Raw genomic sequence first — 27,568 nt, 5'->3', positions numbered from 1 at the left:
CATTGATAAAGAAAGCTACTCTTCCAGTCCTGCTCTAAAGCAAGAGGTTAAATAGATGAAGAGATAATTTGCCAAGAGCAGACAGCTGAGAGAGGCAACACGGTGCAATGTGGCTGAGTGCACAATCTGTGAGACTCACATGGGGACAACTTTCTATCAAGGACAGTGGGTAAAACAATCATTCTGACAATTTATTATAAGGAGTTAGCCTGATCTACATAAAAATACTTCATAAAGCACATGGCTGAGTGAGTACAATTGTTTGCACAGTTCAATTAAAAAGCAAAATCAGCCTAGTATTCCATCCAGGTGATCCTATGATTGATCTGCCCAAAATAGAGGCTATATTTAGTCATCATCTCTTAAAATTGCTGGTGACCATTAGCTTCTGGGTTGTTTAAATTTGGAGGCTTTTCTAAACACTTGAAAAAAATACATCTTGAAGGATGACACTGACCTTGGTTTCAGGTACGTGCCAACAATTAAGATCCAGGTTGTCAAACAGATCATAACTAAGCAGTAAAAAACTCCTGAGAAAGCAGAAGCATTGTTGCAAATTCCACTGGAATTTGTAATATCTGGATTCAAGCTTTAAACAGTTAACATCTTTTGGTGGAATTTTTTTTTTTAATCCTTATTTTGAATGGAAGTAGCATTTGGTTGGAGGAGGAGCAAAACAATAATGGAGTCACAAATCTGGCTTCCCAGATTTGTCATGTCTCTGCTTATGTAACAATTTATGAGTGATAATTTGGCTGATGAATGCAATGATGCCTATAATACAGTAATACAAGAACAGTTCTGTTTATAAGGTGCTTTTCAAATAAGCTGAGCAAACTTTGAAAATAATTCCATGCTTCCAGGCTCATGGAGGCGCTATTCTGGACTCTACTGTGAGCAGAGAGACAATTAGATTGAAAGTGCACAGCCGTTTTCTTGGGTTGTGACAGGGATAGGGTTAGGAGGAGAGGGTTGCTTCACTCCCAGGTGAAGATACTGAGCAAACACTCTAGCTTGAGAACAATAAACCCAGAAAACTGAGTCAGGCACCAGCCTCTAGCAAAATCCTCAATGAATACCTGGGGCCCCCCAGGAGCAGCGAGCAGGTGATCTGTCAGGACATGAAACAAGAGGAATTTTGAAGTTAGGGCCTTGCCCAGGGTATATGCTGCCTCCCACTTCAGAAGGTTTAGTTCTCTCCACCCAGAGAGAGCAAGGTCTTAACTCCTGAGAGATGAGCCCAGGGGCACACAAAGGGAGTCCTGACACCCACCGCTCTGCCTCTCTCAGGCAGAGGGATGCAATCCAGCCATGTTACTGTCTTTGTGGTTCTCGCCACTCACTGAACCCTCCTTTCAGCTTTTCCACTTGCAGAAATGCAGGTGATAGGCCAAATCAGTGCATTTAAAATTGTGAGCCTGACAGATCAGGTAGTCCCTAGAAACCCCGGAAGCTCTCATGGTTCCCACGGCCTGGCACACCATAGGTTGGAAAGACAAGTAAGGCTTGAAGAAAGGACTCCACTTCTTCCACTTCCTTCCAGTTAGAATTTTTTCTCCTTTTGGGTTTGAGTCTTAAACTCTGAACACCAGCTCCTGTACCTACCCTTTTCGAAAGCCACTGTGATTACTGTATTAGCTCAAAGCTCTCCACTAGTGCTACGATTCTGGGTGACCCTGAGTGCCACAGCCAGGTCCACAGTTTATTAATTCTTAGCAGAAACATAGTCCAGCAATACAAGTACCACCTCAGGCTCTAGGGATATAAGTAACACAGAGATATAGTCCCTGCCCTCCAGGATTTTACGGTTGAATGGAGAAAAGACAGGCAAACCTATCATTATGCTCCAATGAGGTGACTGTTTAAATGGAGGCCTGTGCCAGAAGAGAGGGCAGGGAGAGGATGGATTGCTTAAGTTTAGCTGAGAGAGTAAGAGGAAGCTTCAAAGAAAAGGAGGTCCCTGAGCTGGGACCTGGCAGTGGATGAGGAAATGTACAGATAGGTGTGCCTGATTTAAAAATATAATTCAGGGGTGGGTAGTCAGTGCAGTAGTTCAGACAGCTCTTATGATATGCCCATCCCATCTCAGAATGCCTGGTTTTGAATCCAGGCTCTGCTCCTGATTCCTGATTTCTGCTAATGCACCTCCTAGAAGGCAGCAGGTGATGGCTCAACTAGTTGGGTTCCTGCCACTCACATTAGAGATACAGATAGAGTTCTTGACTCCTGGCTTTGGCCTGGCCTGCCACAGGTGTTATATTCATTTGGGTGTGAACCAGTGAATGGAGATTTTCTGTCTCTGTCTCTATGCCTTGCTACAAAAATAAAATAAATAATACACATTACATATATACACACATGCATATATATGTACATTGGCATATACACACATATACCCAAATGCATGCATGCATACATACACATAAAATTCAGATTGTGTCAATTCGATGCTTGTCTGAGGTTCTCCAAGTCCTGCCCATTGCATTTAGAATCCAAACTTCTTAGTACAATTGCAAATCCACTTTGATGTGGCCGATGGCCTTTCTCAGACATCTGCTCATTCCTTCTGTTCTCCACCATGCTCATTGTCATCCTATCTTTGTTTCTTAGCTCCCATGCTCATTCTCGCCTGTGGCTTCAACCATTGCTCTGGATGCAATGCTTTCCCTTCAGAATCTTCACTACATTACCACCCCAGTGTCAGAATAAATGTAGTAGCCTCTTGTAAATATTCCAGCTTTCCTCTTTTGGGATACAAGGGAGGATGACAGCTTGCTGGGTTCTTCAGATAAGGGAACACCAAGCTAACTTGTTTTGGCCAAGGAAATATATATGGAGGTTAGCCATGTGAATTCTGGGCAGAAGAATTCACTTTCCAGTGTGCCTTTCTGATATTTTCTTCTTCTGCCACGGAGACACTGGAATCCTGTGCTGATATGGAAGAATGATGTCGAGTCATCACATAATGGGTAAGTCATTGCGGGCTTCAGGCCTGGGGATTCCTCCTAAATGAGAAATATGTGTTTATTGCCTTTAGCTTTTAAAAATTTTAGGAGCTGCTTCCTATTATAGTATACAGTAACCTATCCTAACTGATAAAGATTCTTTCCCTGCACTGGTCTTCAAGTAGACGTCCACTCCTATTTTCCTATTGCTACAAATTAGTTTCTATTTATATTGACATTTTCATTGTATGTATCTGAAACTTTGCTGCTTATATGTTTGTATGATCTATCACCTTCCTTTAAAATACAAGCCTTATAAGAGTAGTATCTTACATGTCCGTACTGTACTTATATTAAACAAATCTCTCTGACAAAGTAGGCACTCAAGAAATGTTGGACAAATAGAAAATAAAAAGTGTATCTGTGTCACATGGGACAGTGTAGTAAGCTTCCAGGGAAGGAAATTGTGATTAGAAAGATATGTCTGAGAATGCTTGAGTCAGTGGAGCCCCCAAATTAGGAAGACAAGTATAAGAAACATGCTATTGGGGCCATCATTGGGGCATAGCAGATAATGCCATGTCTACAGCACTGGTATCACATATGGGCACCAGTTTGTGTCCTGGCTGCTCCACTTCTGATCCAGCTTACTGCTAGTGGTATAAGAGAAGCAGCACAAGATGGTCCAAGTGTTTATGCCCCTGCTACCAACATGGGAGACCTGGAGGAAGCTCCTGGATCTTGGCTTCAGCCTGGCCCATTGCTGGCCATTATAGCCATCTTGAGAGTGAACCAACAGAAGGAAGATCTCTTTCTCTTTGTCTCTCTCAGTCTCTCTCTTTGCAGCTCTGATTTACAAGTAAATAAATAAATCTTAAAAAAAGAAACATGCTCTTTATATAGTCTTCCCATCTCAATTTCCTAAATCTTAAATTTTTAAATGTAACCTTTATAAAAGAATAGTGTTTATTTAGAATTTTTATTGAGTATTTATTTATAAGGAAGTTCAATGTAAATTTTATATGGAAGTCTTGTTATTTGTTTAAAATTGAGTTTTGAAGGTGGACATTTGGAATGTACCTGGGGATATACCCCTGGTTATTATGACTGTGTCCCAAGTCACAGAACTTGAATTTGGTCCTTAGTTCTCAGTATTGAGTTTTGGAAGAATTTTTGGAAGTAATTGAGTTTAAGAAGAACTTATAGATGCTCTTCTCTCATGGGAGAGAGTCCTGGAATTGTGAGATTTGGACTTAGTTTATAAGGTGAGCTCTTTTTATTATTGTTTAAAGATTTATTTACTTATTTATTTGAAAGTCAGAGTTACACAGAGAGAGAAGGAGAGGCAGAGAGAGAGAGAGAGATCTTCCATCCACTGGTTCACTCCCCAGATGACCGCAATGGCCAGAGCTGCACAGGTCCGAAGCCAGGAGCTTCTTCTGGGCCTCCCACATGGGTGCAGGGGTTCAAGGACTTAGGCCATCTTCCACTGCTTTCCCAGGCCATAGCAGAGAGCTGGATCGGAAGTGGAGCAACTGGGTCTCGAACCAGCGCCCATATGGGATGCTGGCACAGCAGGCAGTGCCTTTTACCCATTATGCTACAGCGCCAGCCCCAAGCTTTTTTTAGAGTTACATAATTGTTCTCCACTTGGGAAATTGCCACCTAAGTTACTTCCACTTTTAATAGGAAATTTTGAGATTTTGAAAATATGGCAGAACTAATGAAGTTAAATCATTTGCATCATTGTCCATTATGAAGACGATCCTCTTACCGGGAAATGTTTAGTATAGGAACCCAAGATCAAGAAGAAAGTTATCCTATTTTTCTTCATTGCAATCATCCCTACATGAATTCCTTTGTTCCAAGATGAACTGTGGTCATCTTTGGCATGTCTTTCCCTAATGCCAACATTCATTTGCCAACAAGGAACTCTACAACATGACACTGTTGTCGGTATCCTGTTGATAGCCAGACCTGGTTGTGTTTGTACCCATAACAGAGATCAGCTTTGGAAACTATCTCCATTTTACTTATCTGATATTCTGTTGCAGTGGGAATTACAATCTTCCTTTCCATCAAATGCATAAAAACACTCTGAATGGGTGAACACATCCTCAGGCACCATGAGATATCCAAGGGTATGGGTAGGTCCATGTGCACACTGGACAGGAATGGTCTCAGAGTCTGGATGAAAGCCAGAGATTATTCTTTCTTTTATAGGATACTTTATGTGGAAGGAGCTATTTTCCTTTAAGATGATCTTTATAGCAAATGGTAGAGAAAAGAATTCCTGCCCAAGGGAACATAGACTGTGGGAGCTTCACAAGAGAGAATGTAACTGTGCATATGGGTAATTATATATGCTGAGCAGAGCGTAGGCAGATCATTTCATGAGAATATTGCCTTGTTTGTGAAGGCAGGCATGGATGTTCCCTGCAGTAACTTGGCAACCAAGGTGCTAAAGTAGGGGCACAGCTAGTTATGTTAGCAAAGGGTGCTGCATTCTTAGACATATTTTAAAATTTCCCAGGCTTGCTACCTTCTTTGGAGGAGCCCCAGAGCCACTATTGAAGGGTTAGACCTTGGTGGACAAGTTCATACAAGACGACTTTGCTCCAGTGGCTAACACTAATTAGAACAACTAGGACTCATGAACTAAGCTGAGATGATCTAGTCTCACTTTTAAATTTGATCTAAAATAGCCAGAAGTGAAAAGTGGTGAATATTAGATGATATCATGTGAATATCCCAAATTTACAGGACCCCATCATTGTAAAGCACTGTGGCTGGTTTCCTAATGCATTAGCATTTTCTCTGGCAGCCAGACATCCTTGCTTATGGTCATGGAGGCCAAAATCATCAGGTAATTTATATCCCCAGGAAGTGCTCTTGAACAATGACTTACAGAAGTTGATATATAAATACCCCAGCTTCTTGGTCCCTTGGCTAAGAGAATGCTGTGGCATATGTCTTGCACTAATTCCCAGAGTTTCCCAGCAAGATTAAGCTCTAATTATCGATACTGGTAACCGGCTTGATGGCATACATTTTATTGGCTGTCTTTCTTGCCTATACCACTACCCCACATCCTTATTGGTACTTGTTGAGACCACTTCGCAAATAAAATACTTGTACTTGAATCTTTTGCTCGGAATCAAGGAAGCCTAAATTAAGGCAGAAGCTGAAAGCCAGGTAGATTTAAGGTTAGTGATGGGTCATAAAAACCACAAAGCCACACATGTTCAAGTTAACATTCTAGAGGGAAATACAATCTTAAAGGGAACAAAAAAAGCCGTTTCAAACAGGTTTGCACAGAGGACAATGGAGAGCTGAGCAGAAGGCAGTGATGAGAGACCACAGAGTGAAAATGAGAGAACTGGCCAATCACGTGGAGAGACTATGTAATAACCTGCTAGTGTCTGAGTTCTGTGAGGTTCTAAATACCTTCTTTTCTCAAGACAACATGAAGTGTACCTGTTTCTTGCTATCTAAATATCCCTGATTAACAAAAAGCTCAAGAATCAATGAGGCTGGATAAAAGAAAAAAGTAGTTTGTAAGAAATGCAAGTATACTGTTCCTTTGCTGGATGGAAGGAGAGTAAAAAACACAACTGTTGAGGGCTTATAGAGAGGAACCAAAGACCAGGAGAAATTATCACAAGAGGTAAGAAAATTTTACTGTGATAGAACGAAGGATAATATGTCTATTAACTTGTCATTTGCCATAAAACTTATGTGATGAAAAGATTAAAGGTTCTTGGAAAAGAGGCACTAATTGTTATTTTTAGAGCCTAAGTGGAAAGTGGACTTAAAGGTACTGAACGAATATACTCACGTCATGATGCTTTTCAGTTCCTGTAAGGTGTGGAATTGTGCAGCTTGTTGAGTTTTGTTGTATTGCTCCCCTCCTCCCTTTTTTCTATGTTCATACTCTCAGCCTAATTACAAACAGCGTTAGCTGGACAAGGGCAAACCATTGGTCAGCTACAGTGAGGTTGCGAGATTCTGAGTGCTAAGTGGAAATTACCAAGTCAGTGAATTTCAGAAAGAATGTGAAGGATTGATTAAAGACTGTAGATTATGGCATTTCCATGTCACACAAAGGGGAAGAATTGGGGGCAACCTGGGGGTTCCAATGAAGCCAAATAACACTTTATTTAAATAACTAAAAATATAAGGAAATTGGAAGAAAAGAAAGAAAAGACATAGAGATGTGAGAACATTAGAGAAAAATGAAAGATAGAAAAGCTTTCTGGTAAAGTTTTCTGATCTTTCCTAAAACTAGTTTGTCATGGCAGATTTTCCTCTTTTTTTTTTTTTAAAGATTTTTTAAAAAAATTTATTTAGAAAGTCAGAGTTACACAGATAAAGGAGAAGCAGAGAGAGAGAGAGGTCTTCCACCCGATAGTTCACTCCCCAGTTGGAGCCAGGAGCTTCCTCTGGGTCTCCCACGAGGGTGCAGGGGCCCAAGGACTTGGGCCATCTTCTTCTTCTTTTTTTTTTTTTTTTTTTTTTTTTTTTGTTGTTGTTTTGTTTTGTTTTGTTTTTTGACAGGCAGAGTTAGACAGTGAGAGAGAGAGAGAGAGAGAGACAGAGAGACAGAGAGAAAGGTCTTCTTTTTTCCATTGGTTCACCCCCGAAGTGACTGCTACGCTGGCATTTTGAGGCCGGCACGTTGCGCCAATTTGAAGCCAGAAGCCAGAGCCAGGTGCTTCCTCCTGGACTCTCATGTGGGTGCAGGGCCCAAGGACCTGGGCCATCCTCCACTGCCTTCACAGGCCACAGCAGAGAGCTGGACTGGAAGAGGAGCAACCGAGACAGAACCGGCGCCCCAACCGGGACTAGAATCTGGGGTGCAGGTGCCGCAGGCAGAGGATTAGCTTAGTGAGCCGCAGCGCCAGCCCGACTTGGGCCATCTTCTACTGCTTTCCCAGGCCATAGCAGAGAGCTGGATGGGAAGTGGAGCAGCCGGGACTCGAACTGGCGTCCATATGGGATGCTGGCGCTTCAGGCCAGGGCGTTAACCCACTGTGCCACAGTGCCAGCCCCAAGATTTTCCTCTTTATCAATGCTTTTCCTAGTACTTTTGCCTACCTCATCTCATTTTCCCTGTACATATCTATTTTATTGAAATCTAAAAATTCTCAAAATTGGTCCAAGGACAACATTCCATAAAATTTCCTTTAGAATGTAAAAATGTATTTAAAAATCCTTCGGTAAATAGCCCTGTTTTTCTGTTGCCAGAGAAGAGTAAAAAGAAAAAAAGAAAAGAATGGTGAGGTATCAAATCTCGGTTATCCCAGTGCTGCAGCTGATTTTATTAAATCTCAAGAAGAGGGAATAATGTTTTTCCTTTTAAAGTTTTATTTTTAAATAAGTATATATTCAGAGGAGGTTGCATGGAAAACTACAGAGGGATCTTTCATCCTGTTTATCAACCTCTCCCATTTCATCAGTTGTACAATCACTCATTTATTTCTGTGTGTCTTCAAACCCACATGTATATAATTCTTTGCAATTTTACTAATGTGTAGCTTCTGTAATTTCTGCTGAATCAAGATACAAAGGTTACACCTTATAGCTATCTCCCTTTCCATTTCAATCCCCTAGAAACCACTAATATGCTCTTCATTTCCATAACTTTATGAGTTCAAGAATGTTATGTCAGTGGAATCATACAGTATGTGATCTTTTGATGATTACCTATTTTCATTCAGCACAATTTCCTAAAGTCCATGCAAGTTGTTTATTTTATTTTATTTTATTATTTTTTGACAGGCAGAGTGGATAGTGAGAGAGAGAGAGAGACAGAAAGGTCTTCCTTTTGCCATTGGTTCACCCTCCAATGGCCGACGCGGCCGGCGTGCTGTAGCCGGCGCACCGCGCTGATCCAAAGGCAGGAGACAGGTGCCTATCCTGGTCTCCCATGGGGTGCAGGGCCCTAGCACTTGGGCCATCCTCCACTGCACTCCCAGGCCACAGCATAGAGCTGGCCTGGAAGAGGGGCAACCGGGGCAGAATCCGGAGCCCCGACTGGGACTAGAACCCGGTGTGCCAGTGCTGCAAGGTGGAGGATTAGCCTAGTGAGCCGCGGCGCCGGCTCCATGTTGTTTCTTTTACCAGTAATAAGTGCCAGCATCACATATGGGGTACTGCTCCGCTTCTGATCCAGCTCTCTGCTATGGCCTGGGAAAGCAGTAGAGGATGGCCCAAGGCCTTGGGCCCCTGCACCCATGTGAGAGAGCTGGAAGAAGCTCCTGGCTCCTGGCTTTGGATAGGCACAGCTCCAGCAACTGTGGCCAATTTGGAAGTGGACCAGCGGATGGAAGACCTCTCTCTGCCTCACCTTCTTTCTGTGTAGCTTGGACTTTCAAGTAAATAAATAAATCTTTTAAAAGATAACTAAGGTGCTTCCAGTTTTTAGCTATTATGAATAAGTGTACTGTGAACATTCATGTACAATTTTTTTTAACAAAACAGTTTCTCATTTTTTCTAAGATAAATACCCAAGAGTATATTTTCTTGGTTGTTTGGTAAGGCCATTTTTAGTTATATAGGAGACTGCTAAACTATTTCTCAGAGTAGCTGTACAATGAAAACATATTCCTCATATTTGGTGATGTCTGGGTTTTTATATTAGAAATTCTGATAGGTAAGTATCATATCTATTTGTAGTTTCAATTTGTATTTATCTAATGATATTGAACATTCTTTTAATGTGCATATTTACTGTCATATATCCTTTTAAGTGAAATGTCTGTTTTATGAATCCTGCCCATTTTCTAATTATTTTGTTTCTGAATACTTTTTATTTATTTATTTATTTATTTTTGACAGGCAGAGTGGACAGTGAGAGAGAGAGACAGAGAGAAAGGTCTTCCTTTGCCGTTGGTTCACTTTCCAATGGCCACTGCGGCTGGCACACCGCACTGATCCAAAGGCAGGAGCCAGGTGCTTCTCCTGGTCTCCCATGGGGTGCAGGGCCCAAGGACTTTGGCCATCCTCCACTGCACTCCCTGGCCACAGCAGAGAGCTGGCCTGGAAGAGGGGCAACTGGGACAGAATCCGGCGCCCCAACTGGGACTAGAACCTGGTGTGCCAGTGCCGCAAAGCGGAGGATTAGCCTATTGAGCCACGGCGCCGGCCCCTTTCTGAATGCTTTTAAAAAGTTTTCTTATTATTTATAATTCTCTATGTCTACTTCTGCTTTTTGTTCTGGGTTCAAACACTCTGTACAATGAACAAGAATTTCTGCCCTCATTTTACAGTTTAAGATTGAGCTCCAACAACCTTTCTCTATGTATCTGAGAATTACGGTGTAATCAAGGGTTTAAAAAGGGGTCTATGCTTCCATGCTGAGTTCAAATTCTAGTGTTTCATGAAGGAAGAAGATCATAGACTTATTTGGCTGTGGTAGATTGAAAAGTAAATAACAGTATAGTTGAAAAAAGCAGCAATAGCTTGTGAAATATCTTATAAACAACTTATGTATGTGAAAAGCACATTCTGAAATATTTGTTATTTAATAGGGACATATGATCTAGCTTCATTTATTCTGATTGCTGTCATATTTGATCCCCAATTGCTAGGTTTTCTCTTCACTTTGAATTTTTTTTAAAGATTTATTTTATTTATTTGAAAGGTAGCATGACAGAGAGAGGAAGAGACAGGGAGAGATATTCTGGGTCACTCCACAAACGGCCACAACAGTTGGGGCTGGAGCAGGCTAAAGACAGGAGCCAGGAACTTCATTTGGGTTTTGGTAGGGATCCAAGTACCTGGGCCATCTTCTCTTGCCTTTCCAGGCACATTAGCAGGGGCTGGATTGGAAGCAGAGCCAATGGGTCTCGCACTGGTGCTCTGATATGGGACATGGCATCACGGGTATCAGCTTAACCCATTGTGCCACAATGCTGGCCTTTTCCTTTTTTAATTTATATCAGTATATTTGAGATTGGTTCATTTTCCTTCTTTAGCTTGGTTGTTACATTTTTTTTTAATTCTGTTGTGGTTACCTTTATATTTTAAACATGCTTTACTCATGTGACAAAATCTAGAGTTGACCAATGTCTCATTCTTCCTCCAGATCAATACAAAGAACTAAAAGTGAGTGAGATCAGTTCATGCTGTACCCTTGTTGTTTCATTTCCCCTTGATTTTAAGTGCACCTAAATTAGTAAGTGTAGGAGTATAATTATCATTGTGTACATTGCTGTATGTTTACGACTTTGGCTCCTGAATCCTACTCCTTTTTATCTGTGTTTATTTTCCTTTTCTGTTTTTGAATTTTCCATTTACTGCCTTTAAAAGCTAGTGTTCTTTATTCATAGATGATTTTTTCAGTCTATTTTGATTTCTGCTTTTATCTATTTATGTATTTTAAATAAATGTTTTGTACTTTTTATTGTTTTATAATTCCTCACTTTCAGGATGCCAGTTTTCCTGTTTGTTACTTTCAGTGATTCACGTTAATGGTGATGAATTTCCTCTTATAATTTGACATTTTTAATAGCAAGCTCATCTTTCAGAGGAACCTTGGGTTGTAGATGTGTCCTTATATCATCCAGGGTCCCAGGATCCTTATGGTTTGGATTAATAATGTGGAACAGGGGTATCCCAACTTACACATTAGCTAAACAAATGGTTTTAATATTGCTCTGAGACTCGATTTCTACCCAAAGCTCAATATAGCCCAAAAGATTTTATTACCATTCTTCAAAGCCAGGAGGCAGAATTTTTCTAACATTCTATTTGTTTGAAAAAGTGATGGAGGGGGAGAACTGGTGTTGTGCACAGTGGGTAAAGCCATTGCCTGAGATGCTGGCATCCCACATGGGTGCCAATTTGAATCCTGGCTTCTCCACTTCGCATCCAGCTCCCTGCTTATGCACCTGGGAAAGCAGCAGAAGATGTCCCAAGTTCTTGGACCCAGCACCCATGTGGGAGACCTGGAAAAAGCTCCTGGTTCCTGACTTCATTTTGACTCAGTACTGGCCATTGTGGACATCTGGGAAGTGAACAAACAGATGGAAGATTCTCTCTCTCTGTCTCTCTCTCTCTCCCCTTCTCCATAATGATGACTTTCAAATAAATACACAAGTCTTTTTAAAAAGTGATTGAGGAAAAGACATTTGACTAGTGGTTGAATTACCTGAATCTTACATAGAAATACCTGGGTTTGAATCCTGGCTCCAGGTTCTGATTCCAAATTCCTGCCAATGTGGCCCCTGGGAGGCCTAGATGATGGTTCAAGTAATTGAGTTCCTCCCAATCACATTGGAGACTTGATTTGAGTTCCTGGCTCCTGGCTTTTGCCTCAGCCCTGGCCCAACTAAAGCCATTGCAGAAACCTGGGGGCATGAACCAGCAGGTGGGCGCTCTATCTACCTATCTTTATCTCTATCTCTCTGACTCTCAAATAAGTTTTAAAAATTAAAAATTGATTAATGAATGTCATTTATCATGGTATGCTTAAGAGAGCAGATATGAAACAAATGATAGATCATTTGATCAATAGTTTGCATTTATATAACATTTATTTAGTAAACTGTAAGCTTCTGAAGTTCAGAGAGAAATTCTTATCTTTGAATAGAAATAATTACTACCAATTAAGAACTATTATATTTCAAATATGACCTGGCACATTACATTTACCCTTTATAAAGTTCCCCATACTCCAGGTGGCTGTGATACTATCCACTTGATAGTTAAAAAATGAAAACTCATATAAGACAAAAACCGTGCCCAAGTTCACAAACTTTTCTCACTTCTTACAGAAAAGGAACTGAGCAAGTGAATTATGCAAACAATAGTTAAACAGTCATTTAATTAATAGTGGGCCATAAACTGTTTTACTTTGGTATTGTTCAACTAAATCATTGTAGAATAGAAATTCTATAAGATGCTATATTCCAAATATATTTCCCTGTTCAAATGGATGTGAGAAAAGCTGAAATTCCTATTATGTGTCTTGAGTTCCAATTCCTCTCTCCTAGACAGATGTCTAATCAACTTCAGGACAGTAAATACACGAACCTAAAGTTCCTAATTTTCACGTGTGTGTGTGTGTGTAACCTTTAACAACCCCTTGAAACTAGCACTTTAAACACCTCAATTTCGGAAATGTTGTGCTCTTGCTGTTCTTTCCATTCTTAAAACTGTCCCATAATATTGAGAGATGGAGAGATTATAAAAGTCAGGGTGAAAGATGCAGTATTAGACAACTCCAGTCTTACAGTGAACACCCGGACCTGCAGTCAACTATCTCAGGGCTGCTTCTGCCATCTCACACTCACCAGCAAATTTAAACAAAATATAAACACAATAAAGGCATACAGGTGCAAGCCTTCTGGGCCAGCAGTTAAGATGCTGGCTGGAATGTCCAGTTCTCATTGGAGTACCTAGGCTTGAGTCCTGACTATGTGCCCCATTCCAGCTTCCTGCTAATGCTCACTCTGGGAGGGAACAGTGATGATTCAAGAGTTTGAGTCCCTTCCCATCCACATGGGAGACCTATGTTGAGTTCCTGGTTTAGTCCTGTCTGTTGTGGGCATTTGGGAAGTGAATCAGTAGATGGGATATGTCTTTGTTTCTCTCTAGCTCGCTGTCTGCCTCTCAAATATACAAGTAAAATTTTACAGAAAATTTCAACTGAATTTTTCTTTCATATTGTGAAGATTTAGGATAGTGTGATGAGGATTTACAACTAGGCATTTAGAGAAATTATTGTCCATTTTATTTCCACATATGACCACCATAGTATCTACTGTCTCACATACTATTCTTAGATTGTGATTTTGATACTCCTCCCATAGAGCAGTGGGGTCTAAGCACCCTCTCCTTTAACCAATATGCATATGGCCAAAGCAGAAGCAATGATGGATGCCTTCTAAGATGAGGTCATAATGGAAGCTCTTTCTGTTGCCAGTGGGATGCTTGCCCTTGAATCCTATATGCCATGCAGTAAGAAAGCTCAAGCCACATGAAGAGACTAGTGTAGATGTAGATCCCTGGCCAATAGCTACAATGTAGCAGCTACAATCAGCTGCCCAGCATGTGAGTCAGGTTTTTTGGGGGACACTCCTGTCCCAGGTATCACCTGACTGTACCTGCTTGAGAGAGGCTGAGCAAGAACTGTCAAATGAGAACAGTCAAATCCTGGAACCGGGAGAGAATAGTAGGATCTCTTGTTGCTGTTTTCTGCTGCTGTTTGGAATAGTTTCTAGAGAAGAGTAGAACCACTTCTTCTTCTTCTTGTCTTCTGCTGCTATGTTTGGAATAGTTTCTTAAACAGCAATAGATAACAATCACAGAAAGAGAGATTTACTCTAAGTAGATCTTCAGACCATTTAGAACCTTGGGAAATAGGGTGCATACAAATAGATATTTTAGAATGAGGCATTTTGAAACTTTAGCCTTTGGTTTTAAAAATGACACAAGCACTTCTTAACATTTAAATTTGGCTAATTTTATATATATATATATATATATATATATATATATATATATATATATATATATTTGACAGACAGAGTGGATAGTGAGAGAGAGAGACAGAGAGAAAGGTCTTCCTTTTTGCCGTTGGTTCACCCTCCAATGGCCGCTGGGGCCAGCACATCACACTGATCCGAAGCCAGGAGCCAGGTGCTTCTCCTGGTCTCCCATGCGGGTGCAGGGCCCAAGGACTTGGGCCATCCTCCACTGTCTTCCTGGGCCATAGCAGAGAGCTGGCCTGGAAGAGGGGCAACCAGGATAGAATCCGGTGCCCTAACCGGGACTAGAACCCGGTGTGCCGGCGCCACAATAGATATTGGTTTTTAATGTGATTTGTTTTAGTAATACATGTTTAATGTTTTACCCCATTTATGTAGCTTATAAAATGGTAATACCATGTTTAATATTCTTGTTTTAAAGATGTACAATTTCAACAAACTTTTCTGAACCATACCCATGGTGAGGGGTGAGAGTATGGACACTAGTTACACAGTAGTTGGATATACTCCTGGCCATCATTGAGATCATAGCCATTGGGGGGAATCAAGCAACAAACAACTCCAAACCACAAATATGCAGTTATAAGGGGCCAATGTGTTGTGATGTGAGTGTGCTGCATGCTGTTTTAGATAAGACATGGAATAGGCCACATGGCATAAAGCTGAGACTTGAAGGATGAGAAGGAAAAGCTACATGAAGTGATGGGTCTGAGCACTGAGAAGGAGGCACCTGGATCTGTGAAGGCTATAAAAAAGGTTGGCAAGTGTATAGAATCAAGGGTGCAAAGAGTAGCCATGATGAGGGAGGAGAGGTTAGTGGGAGGTTATAGTGTAGTTAACAAATCCCCTCTGTTGCACATCTAGGCTATTTCTAGATGTATGTAGTGCTGTAGTGAACATTATTATACACAAATTATGATACCTTTTCTGTGTCTCTCTTATTTCTATAGACTAACTGAAGCTAAACTGATGGGCCCAGAGTCTGTGTGTTCAAAGTTTTAGATACACAGGATCCTCCAGAACTTTCATCTAAATTTAATTTTTGTTTTTTTTTTCTCCCTCTGCCCCTCCCTCAATTCATCTTTCTCTTCCTTTTGCTCATCATTTTTGTCTTCATCATTAGAATAATTTTTTTTCTAACAATGTCCTTTTCTTTTTTTTTTTAAACTTTTATTTAGTAGATATAAATTTCCAAAGTACAGTTAATGGATTACAATGGCTTTTTCCCCCCTGTAACTTCCCATCCACCCACAACCCTCCCATCTCCCACCCCCTCTCCCATTCTATTCAAATCAAGATTCATTTCCAATTATCTTTATATACAGGAGATCAATTTAGTATATACTAAGTAAAGATTTCATCAGTTTGCCCCCACACAGAACACAAATTGCCAAATACTGTTTGAGCACTAGTCATATCATTAATTCACATTGAACTACACATTAAGGACAGAGATCCTACATAGGGAGTAAGTGCACAATGACTCCTGTTGTTGACTTAACAAATTGACACTCTTGTTTAAGGTGTCAGCAATCTCCCCAGGCTCTAGTCATGAGTTGCCAAGGCCATGGAAGCCCCCTGAGCTTGCCAACTTTGATCTTATTTCGAAAAGGCCATAGTCAAAGTGGAAGTTCTCTCCTCCCTTCAGAGAGGAAGGTACCTCCTTCTTTGATGGCCTGTTCTTTCCACTGGGGTCTCACTCACAGAGATCTTTCATTTAGGTTTGGTGGTTTTTTTTTTTTTTTTTTTTTTTTTTTTTTTTTTGCCAGAGTGTCTTGGCTTTCCTTGCCTAAAATACTCTCATGGGCTCTTCAGCCAGATCCGAATGCCTTAAGGGCCAATTCTGAGGCCAGAGTGCAGTTTAGGACAACTACCATTCTATGAGTCTGCTGTGTATCCCGCTTCCCATGTTGGATCATTCTCTCCCTTTTTAATTCTATCAGTTAGTATTAGCAGACGCTAGTCTTGTTTATGTGATCCCTTTGACTCTTAGACCTATCATTATGGTCTACTGTGACCTGAAATTGATCACTTGGACTAGTGAGGTAGCATTGGTACATGCCACCTTGATGGGATTGTATTGGAATCCCCTGGCACATTTCTAACGCCACCACTTGGGGCAAGTCAGCTTAAGCATGTCCCAAATTGTACCTCCCCTCCCTCTCTTATTTCCACTCTTATATTTAACAGACATCACTTTTCAGTTAACTTTAAACACCTAAGAATAATTGTGTGTTAATTACACAGCTCAACCAATGGTATTAAGTAGAACAAAAAAATACTAAAAGGGATATAGTATTAAATTGTACATCAACAGTGATGATTAGAAGAAATTTTAACAGGAAGATTAAACTTAATCTTAGAAAGAAATCATAGAAAGAAATAAGCTTTGGTTTGTTGATAACAATATCGATATCCTTTAACTTTCCTTCTTTAAAATTTCAGACCTATATTGAACATATCTACTGTCATTCCTGACTCTATCCTCCACTTTTCTTTGTTTTCAATCTCATTTCCCCTGATGTAGTTTCTCTTGACAGTGAAGTGTGGGTGCCTTTGCACACAAACATGCGAGGGACCTTAGTGGCTCTAGGTTCTCTAGACCACATGCATGGACTTGGATTGGGTATTTGAACAAATCCCCAGAGAGTAATGGTTATACAGGCCACACACATTCTTGGAGAATCCTTCCTGTGTAGAAGATATATAGTATCTTAGACACCACACAAGAAAATTTGCTAATTCCAGACAGAAACATTTCAGGTAAAGGAGGGTGAAGAACAGCTTTTTTAAAGTCATGACTGACACATGGGCATGTTTGCAAAATTTCCTAGTACCTCCTCAAGCTTCCCCTCAAACAAATAATTGCATCCCCACAATGAATGGGATAAATATTTTCACAGGGGAAATATTTGCAAGTGAAATAAGTAATTCTTGGAAGGGAATAGAAAAAATGAGTCAGTGTTTGTTGAAATGTTTAAGAAACATTTGCCATTGTATGCAAATTTAGTGTTTGATTTGTATCGTTGGTTTCTTGTGACCAAATAGGAGAAAAGCAGAGAGTTGTACCTGAGGTCAGAAAAAAAAAAAAAAAGGAGGGAGATAGGGTCACTGCTTATGTGTAATAGATTCCTTCAAAATTAATTATTTAATTCTGAGGGTTTTTTCCTTCAATAAATGTAGGAGTTGTACGTCAGTGTGAAAACGCCTGGCATTTCCTGTGATTATAGACTGGAATTTATTAATGGTGTTTTCACTTAACAAAAATAGACTTACTTCTCAAGATAGGAGTGACAAATCTTCAAGTACATTATGACCCGTTCTTTGCTTACAATTCAGTCCAGTGAGAAATCCTGAGGGTCCGCACTGCCACAGGCCAAACTGGAGCACTTTTCTTAGCACGTGTTACTGCCACCTGCTGGAAAATTCTCAGTGTAAGCTTACAGTGATGACGGTGCCATGGAAGGCGCCCTCTACGGTTGTGCAAGGCATAACTAGCAGGATCACACACAGAGCCCCTCCAGGAACTCTCAGGCTTAATTAAATCATCCAGTAGAAGTGACATCTTAAAGAGAGACCTTAAAGGCCATGAGCAAAATGAATTTTAAAATTGGAGGTTTGGATATCCTCACTGATCCAGGATGTAGGCAACATTAGCCCATCTTGTGCAGTGCTGGTGATATGAGATGAATTGCTTCCAATTTTTCCATATTCAAATATTGAGTTCTGTGAAAGCTGCTGTGAGAAAGAGCAATGGATTCTTGAGGGTGAGAGTGGGGGTCGTCTTTGTCAACAGCACTCCAGAAGCCTTGGGTTGTGCTGGCCAACATCTGTGCTAATAATATATAAACTGCAGTTGTTGGCAGCTGGATGGGAAGTCTCCAGGAAGACAGCTTCTGCTAACCATTTTTTTTTTCCTTTATTAAATGCTGGGCTGGAGGTAACTGTGTAGATCTGAGAATGGAGCCCGGTTTAATTAGGCATAACTTTCAGGAAGCCAAGTAACAAATGACAACTTAATTAAATATAATGAAAACATTCTAGAACTTCTTGAAGCCTCTTTCAACAGGGCAATGATTGCAGCTCGGGAAAGGCCATGGAAAGAGAGGCAAGGTGCCTTCATTTTCCTTTTTTCTTACTTTTTTGGTTTCAACTCTTTTTTTTTTCTTTTTACTATTAGGAATGCAGCTGGATCCTATTTATAATCCATTTTCACATTTGTTTGAATTAAAATCCCAGATTGTTGTGCTTTCAAGGTTGAATGTGCATGGCAGCCAACATTTACCCAGCCGTTTCAGGAGTTCCTGGGTAAGTGGGCTCCAGGAAGGGAAACTCCGCCATGGATTGGAGCCACAGAGAGAGAAAACAGACCCAAACCAAAACCTTCTGACATCACCGTTGTTGGAAAGAGATTGTTCTGCCCTGAACATGTGTTGCCTACTTAAGACTCTAATTATTTTAAATTACTTAAATTGGCTCTAATACTTATGTTTTATTATTTGATCTTAAAGAAAAAACATTTTAAGAAGAAATTCATAATGCAATCAAAATATTGGCAACCCGTTCTCCCAGTAGAAAGCTTGGGCTTGGAAATCCCTATGCTTTCTACCCTACCACCTGAATTCTAATCTGAGAGCTGCCGTGTGCTCTCCCCCGGCCTTTTCCAGTATCCTGTTTATGTCTAAATCCAATAGTCCAGCCATGCCAGCTTGTTACCACATGGAAAACTCCGTTGCTCAGGGAAAGTTATGAATCCTTATATTCTTTATGCTTTAAGATCCACTGTGACATCTCAAAGTAACTGCCAGGTAAACCTACCAGATGGTTTTTGGGGGATGAAGACTAGACTAATAATTTCCATTAGCATAATATTGTTATTGTAAAGACTTAACGACTTCACTGATGTGGTGTCCTGTCCTGGTGGAAAGTTTATGAGCCAGAAATAAAATAATACTTATGGGTACCCAAGAGGCCATTTGAGAGAAGCACTAGAGAGGTTAATGAGATCTCAGGTCTCTAAGGCTCCTCACAGAATGTTCTTATTTCAGGTGGGCCAAGTGATTTTGGGAGGTGCCATGACAGATGCAAGGCAGACTGAATAGGGGGCAAACGAAGCTCAGTGCAAGTGCCACCTTTGCTGCTCCATTCCTAATTAGAATCAGGGGTCTGATTTGGTATCATTCCTGGGTTCCACTTCTGGCTCTATTTTGCACTGGCTTGAGGATGGTGGGAATACTACTTAAGTTCTCTGTGCTGTAGTTTTTCATCTACGAAATGGGTCTAATAATTGTGCATAGTCAGTGGTTGTCATGAGGGGGGTGAGGTGATCATCACAAAATGTTTAAAACAGTACCAGAGACACAGTCAACATGCACTGGGTATTCATCATTATTATTCTTATTAGTAGAGCTTTATAGGGTTTTAAGGAAGTCGTCAATCAATCTGTACTGATCCTCCACTTTCTTAGCAGTCAAATGAGAGACGTTGGCCTATCTTTGAGATTATGTGATTCTATGAGCTAGAATTCTGATATAATTAGAAATATTCTGCTTTGAAATATAAAGGTGGATTTAGTTCTTTCAGACCCATTGCCAGACTTTGGATACCAGATATATTGTACAACAGGTGTTAACTCTTAGAACAAGAGTCCAGAGGAAGGGTCCTTGAAAGAAGAGGCTGCAAAGTGGTGGCTCTCTGTGTCTCCTAGTAGCCTGCTAGGCCTCCCTTGTCTGGGGGTCAAGGAGAGAAGACGTGGTTAGTTTATTTAGGATCTTAGACATGGCTACGTTAAACTGGTAATGTTAAGGGTTGTAAGAACACATCCTTCTCCATTTACCTGGAAGAAGTATCCTCTATTTTGCTGTTTTTTTTTTTTTCTATAGAAAATGAGAGGATCTTTTGGAAATGTTGGGTAATGAATAAGGTAATTGCTATTCCCGGGGCTGGATAAGTTCCCATCCCTGCCAGTTGCCTGTGTCTTGTGATATAGGTAATTTGGGCTTCTGGTTTTTTACAAGGATTATGCTTGTTTTTAGCTGTCTGAGTACAATCCTTCAGTGTAGTTGGGTATACAGCTGGGTAATCCATTAGGACGTTGACTTCTCTGCCTACTATCAATGGGGCAAATGTTTTCTCCTTTAGGGAAGAGTGTCATTTTCCCTTCCCAAGTGGCTTTCACACACACAAGTTCTCTTCCCTATTGTCTATAGCAGCCCTGGCTAAGAATATAAATGCCCTTGATCTATACTTGAGGGAAATCCTCTTGAGAAAAAGTGGCATTTGAATTGTCAAACTGTTGGGATGAATGAAGTTGAGTTCCTTGTCCAAAACAGTCATTTTTTTTTTCTTGAGGCATTAACAGTTGATATCTTTGTTCTCTTCCCATAATGCCCTTCTGACCATGTGTGTCCACACTAGTATGGCAAGAACTAGCTTCCAAAACTCAAATTCCCAGGAAAGCAGCATGTTGATAAAGTGAAGGCAAGGACCACTAAAGTTTCTTCTAGGCACATTGCCTGATTTTCTTAAAGGGGAATCTTGACTTTTTTCCTTTACTTTATTTATAAGCCTGTGTAATCCATGTGGGTAATGTACATATCTTTAAGCCAGATGCCTTGGTGTATAAACAGCATTTCTGTCTTTACCTACAAACACAGAGAACAAGAATCTTCTGTTTTTGAGTCTCCATCAGTTGACATTTCAGTATTTACCGTTAGTCCATGTGGTTCCATTCAGGTTAAACACTGGGCCCCATGAAATTCCAACAGGCCATCTCCTATTCAAACAAGTTAAATGCAAGAGACAAAATGAAGATAAATTCCTCAATGGACCAAGATAAGCTGGTTAGGTAAAAGGAAAGATAATTGGCCAGTCCTAAGCCACCTCTGATTCTTCCAGGTTTTATCTTTGCAGATTTTAGGGATGGACCCTCTGTCTCTAAGGCTGAGTGATTTCTATCTTGCTCTCACACCTGAGGCATTTCAGCAACAAGGTCGAAGGTAGCTGGGAGTGTGCCCCCAATAATCCCTTCATTGTGTGCCTGCCCCTGGGTCTGTGGGGAGGCAGGGAAAGAGGTATAGCAGGGATTGCCTCGGAGGCCGGCAGGGAAGGGGTGTTCTCTTTTTATGAAAACACTAACCTGAAGGGTTTCTTACTGAAATGCCTATGGAGAGGCAGACAAATGCTTCAGATAAGTCTCACATGATGCAATTGGTATGTAGGTTTTGGAGAATGATAACAAATTAATCCTTTTTTTCAGATATGTGAATGTTCCTCTGAAGTGAAATCCAGTATGAAATTTCTATATTCACTTCTGTTCTTCTTGGGTGTCCTGCTCTGCGTACCTCTCAGCCTTTTTATTCCATCTCTCTTCTCATTCCAAACACCATTCTCATCCCATCTGATAGTGACCAGCAGCAGCCATCTCTTTGGTTTAAAGACATCTTTGAGTGCCTACCTGGATTCTTACTACCCTCAGTGTATTTGGAGACCAATGACATTCATATCCCCTCCTGGAAATTTGTTAAAAATTCAGATTTTGAGGGCTGGCACTGTCACAAGTGAAGCCTACAAGCGCCAGTATCCAATGTGGCACCAGTTCAAGCTCAGCTATTCCACTTCTGATACAGCTCCCTGATAATGTGCCTGGGAAAGCAGCAGAGGATGGTTCAAGTCCCTGGACCCCTGCAGCCATGTGGAAGATGCAGAAGAATCTCCTGACTTTGGCCTGGCCCAGCCCCAGTCATTGAGGCCATTTGGGGAGTGAACCAGTGGATGGAAGCGCCCTCTCTCTCTCTCTCCTCTTTCTCTGTAACCCTACCTTTTAAACAAATAAATATTTTAATGAAAAGAAATTCAGATTCTCAGGCCCTACTCCATACCTCCTAAATCAAAATTCGTTTTTTATGAGATTGTCCTGTGATCCATATGCACACTGCTCTTTCCTTCTCCTGAGTCATCATTGTTAAATGACCACAACATTTAACATGTGAAGGTTCTCAGAGCATTGGGGTCAAATTCTGGCATTTGAGGAAATAATCAGCTCCCTCCATCAAGTATCTGAGTATAACCAAAAGCAATACTGAATGTAGAACTGGGATTTATATTCCCCCATCTTCATTTCCCCTCTCAAAGTCTCAGTGTTAGTACTGATGACCGCTCATTGTTTTAACAGTACCATTTAATGGTTTTGTGAATGAAAAATTCCTATTTGTGGAGCAAGAAATTTTCATTTATAAATTTTTAGGGGCTGGCATTGTGGCATAGTGAGTAAAGCCTCCACTTGCATAGCTGGCATCTGATATGGGCCCCAGTTCAAATCCTAGCTACTCCACTTCTGATTCAGTTCCCTGCTAAGGGCCTAGGGAAAAACAGGAGAATATGGTTCAAGTGTTTGGACCTCTGCCACCCATGTGGGTGACCCAGAAGAAGCTCCTGGCTTTGTCCTGGCTCAGCCCTGGCCATTGCAACCATTTGGGGATGGAAAAAGTATATGGAAAATCTCTGTCTCCTCTCTCTCTTCCTCCCTCCCTCCCTCCTCCTCTGTAACTCTGATTTTCAAATAAATAAATCTTTAAAAAATAATTTGTTGTGCCATACACTTAGATCTATAGTACATATGTAGGATGAGGACTTTTCCTTTCAGTAAATTTCAATTTCATAAATCCCTACCTTTGCCATGTTGAATCACTAAATCTTCAAATATAGAGGAGCAGCTTCTTTGATTTGTAGAATGCTCCAAATAATTACAGAAGTAGAAACTGCAGCCTAAGAGCCTTTAATCTCTTCAAAGTGTGACTCAGCACAAGAAAGCAAAAATGATTTTGTTTCCAAAGTGGATGTGGAAATATATAAGTGAACATTGTGAAAACATGGCTGCAACTTAAAATGTGTAGGGCTGAACGAACAGTTGTTTCCTGAGATTTACAGCTTTATCTTTCATATGTTTTGCATAATGTAAATCATAACATGGCATAGGTTCCATGTTTTCAGAGATGAAAACGTTAGCAAGAAACACATACATATACTCACATGGACATACACACATGGGTATATAGATACATGTTTATATACATAGATAATATATACCAGGATATATCATCTACATATTCATAAGATACATTTTTCTCAAATTCTAAAGTACTTTCCAATCTCCATCAAATTATCCTCAGAAGAATTCTATTTTTGCTTTTTAAAGGGCATGTTATTTTATAATCCATTAAAGGGCATGCTATTTTATAATCCAATTCGATGACATTTAATCTATGAAAACTGCCTCAAACCTATTGAGAGGTGGGCCTTGTTTCCCTCTAACACTGCATTCATCTTGGTCTGATCGGTATCACAGTAAGTCTGTTCTCCAATACTATTTTACTCATTAGGTTATAAAGTCTTCAAATGCAGGGAAATTTCTTTTTAATCTTTGAATTAGGAGTATCCCGTGTGGTCTCAGATACATTGATAATATATGGCAAATATTTATTAGATGTAATGAAGTTAGTATTATATAGTCTCTGGATCTTGTTTTTTAAATTAAATTTTAAATGCTTTTTAGTATTTTATTGATGGAATTAAGCCCAAACTATGTTTTAGAACAGCAGAAACAGGACAGAATCTAGAAGATTCAGAAATAGTGAAAAATCTCTGGAATAATCTACTTCGTGTACAGAAGAAAATTTCAGGACATTTGTAGCTAATGTAAAATCTCAGAAGACATAATTGCCACAATGCTGACCCATAGACTGATAATGAAAAAAGAACTGTAACAAGGAAAAGGAGGTGCAATAAGTTATGATTGCAAGTAGAAACAAACAAAAGACTTTCAACATCAGAAACAAATATTTGTTCTTGAAATGCATTTGCTGCTCTGAACTGGAGAAAAAGTTTGGGAAAGTATCAGAAGTCAGAAACAAAGGGCACAACACGAAAAGGATGAGAAAACAAGTGCTCGTAAAGGGAACAGTGAATAAAGTGATGATTTCCAGAAAATCTGTTCTGTGTGATCTCTTGGGGGAAACAGGTTACAAGCAATAATTAAGAGGATATGGGCTGAGGATTAGGGTTTGCAGAATTATGGAAATCATCACTTTCCTTGTAAACAGCTATCATATTCTAGACAAAATTAACACAGAGAGATAACACTTAGTCTTGTTTGGGCAAATGTTTCTAAATGAGAGGACTTTAATTGTGCAAGCATCCAGACTTGGAAAAAGTATAACAGAATAGCAGTTAAATTACAAAGTGCAGGGCAGACTCAGGTATTCTTGGTCAAAGAGACCAAGGGTCTTCAAAAAATTCATATTATGCAAAACCGCATTTATTTCAATTTTTTTTACTTCAAAATAAAATTACCTTTTAATTCTTTTTTCAACAAACTTTGTGAAGTTGCCTTGTAGAATATGCTCAATAAATATTTTCTGGATGTGTTAATAAATTATTAAATAATAGTTGCAAATTTTATTTCTGTTAAATTTTCTTTTATTTCCTTAGCATAATGTCCCATTGTCACTGCAGGACCAAAAAGCATGGGAGTTGAGGCTTATGATGTTTCCTCTCTCAAGTTACATCACCTCTAAAAGTATAAAAGGCATGCATTGTGCAGCAGGTTAGGCTACCGCTTAAGAGACCCGCATCCCATATCAGAGTGCCTGGGTTCAAGTCACAGCGTCTCTGCTTCTGATCCAGCTTCCTGCTAATGCATCCTGGGAGGGAGTGAATGAGGGCTCCAGTGTTTTGTCCCTGCCATTCACTTTGGAGACCTGAATTGGGTGCCGGTGGGCCTCACCCAGCCCTGGTTATTGCAGGCATTTGGAGAGTGAACCAATGGATGGAAGTCCTTGTATGCAATAGCAGAAAGTTAGTATAGAGAGTGGAACCAGGCGCCGTACCCAGGCACTTCAGTAAGGGATACAGGAGTCTCAAGGGTTGTCAACTGCTAGACCAAAAGTCCACCCAAACTTATCTTTGTAATTCCATTTGTCCACAAATTTTTCAATTATACTTGTATGTTCATGGAACTGTCTCATTATGCACAAGCCTAGCCTTTAGAAAGGTTATGATATGTTTATACTAAGGAAAAAGTTGAATTACAAACTATGGAAATATTCAACAATGATTATTGATTGGCTTATTTCATTGGTGTATCTGTACCTTGCTATTTAAAATAACTTGATACACTTTAGAAGATACACACTCATATATTGATTTTAATGAATCATATAAAATTGTTAACATATTGTGATCATTCTGTTAAAAATTTTATGCTTATATAGACCAAGTTGTTATTGGTGGTTATTTTATGATGATATAGAATACCTGGGCTTTATTGATTTTTGGGTTTTATTTTTTTCAATGATAAAATGTAATATTGAATACAATAACATTTTCAAAATTAAAAACAAATATAACTGTATGATTTTTAATTAGGAAATATCTGTAATTAATAATAGCTAAATTTCTCCTGTAAATAATACATTTAAATTTGGGATCAATTTCAATTTATGTTTTCCATACAGCTGTGTATATAATAGCTTAATTTAATTATAAAGACAACTAAATTAATCATGGAGACAACTAAAATTTTTAAATTTCACAATACTTTGACTCATCAATAACCTAAAGACTTATTCAACAGACATATTTGCATATGCACACAATGATCATTTCAACATTATATTAAGTTGCAAAACTAAAAACAATGTAATTATCTATTAATAGATTAATTAGATATAATTCATATATTAGAATAGTTTGCAACAATTTCGGGAATGAGGCAGTTTCTCACAAACTGATATGTGGATGATAAAAGCAAGATAAAGGACAATGTGCTCATAATGATATATTTCATTAATTTACATATGCTTCTACACATCTGTATGGAAAGATGAAGTATTTGTGATTATTTTCAGTGAGGGCAAATTAAGGAGACCATTCTTCTCAGTTTCAATCATATGGTACAGTTTGAATTTAGTTATTAATTTCATATTTATCATGGAAAACTTCAAAAATATATTTGAAAGTAATATGAAGTAAAACAATACTATTGGTCTTCATCTTCTCATGCACTGAGCTCTTAGCACACACACATTGTATTTTGAATTACAAATAGTAAAAAAACTCCATTCAATTCCATTTTGCTATTAACAATATTGTTTTGTATAATAACATTTTAGGACAGTATTCATAGGCATATTTTATCACTTTTCCTTCTGAAAATACAAAAATGAAGACTATTTGGTTGTCTTCCTTCCCTTCATTCATCATTGAGATGAGAATATTTACTTTTGGAAAAGCAAATTTATTCAACAATTTCAGACAAAATTGATCCAAGTTTAATGTTTACATCACTACTTAGCGTCTTCTTGTGTGGCGGGTGTTCAAATCTAGAAACTTTTGCACCATTTGTACTTCCAGATCGCTCAATTTTTGATTGAGCACAGCTTAAAATAAAGCTAAAGGAAATGCAAATTCCGAAAATTTGGGAGGCTTCTAACCAAAATCTGGTGTTTTTTCCCATCTGGATAAAAACCAGAAGAACTTACAACATTGTCCAATTTTTCCACGGGTTCTAAAGAGCAGCTGCCCCTCTTTAGTCTGGGCAAGCACAGTCCCCCTGCTCCCTGATTGCTCGAACCACGTCAAGATACCACATTTGTATTGCATTCCCAGTTCTATAAGCATCCCAGTTTATGGACCATGGATTTTTTTTAAAGTATTACTTTTATTTATTTGAAAAACAGAGGTCCTTTCCACTCCAACATACACACAGAAAATCTTCTGTCTACTGATTTATTCCCCAAATGCCTATAACAACCAGGGTAGGCCAGGCTGAAACCAGGGATCTGAAATTCAATCTGAGTCTCCCATGTGGGTGGCAGAGACTCAAGTACTTAAGCCATCATCTGCTGCCTTTCAGGATGCAAGCAGGAAGTTGGAATCAGAAGAAGAGCCAGGATGCAAACCTAAGCCCTCTGTTCCAGGATATGGGCAGCCCAAGTGGCACCTTAACTGCTGTGCCAAACACTGCCCTGCAGTTCATAGATGATAAGGGGAATCCGAGTGCAAGGGGAAACCTGCTCCATCATTAATTAAAACATACTGGAACTGAAACATTGACAGACAAGTGAACCA

Source organism: Lepus europaeus, chromosome 10, assembly GCF_033115175.1.
Source record: "Lepus europaeus isolate LE1 chromosome 10, mLepTim1.pri, whole genome shotgun sequence".
NCBI classification, from domain to species: Eukaryota; Metazoa; Chordata; class Mammalia; order Lagomorpha; family Leporidae; genus Lepus; species Lepus europaeus.
This window is presented reverse-complemented; position numbering follows the sequence as displayed.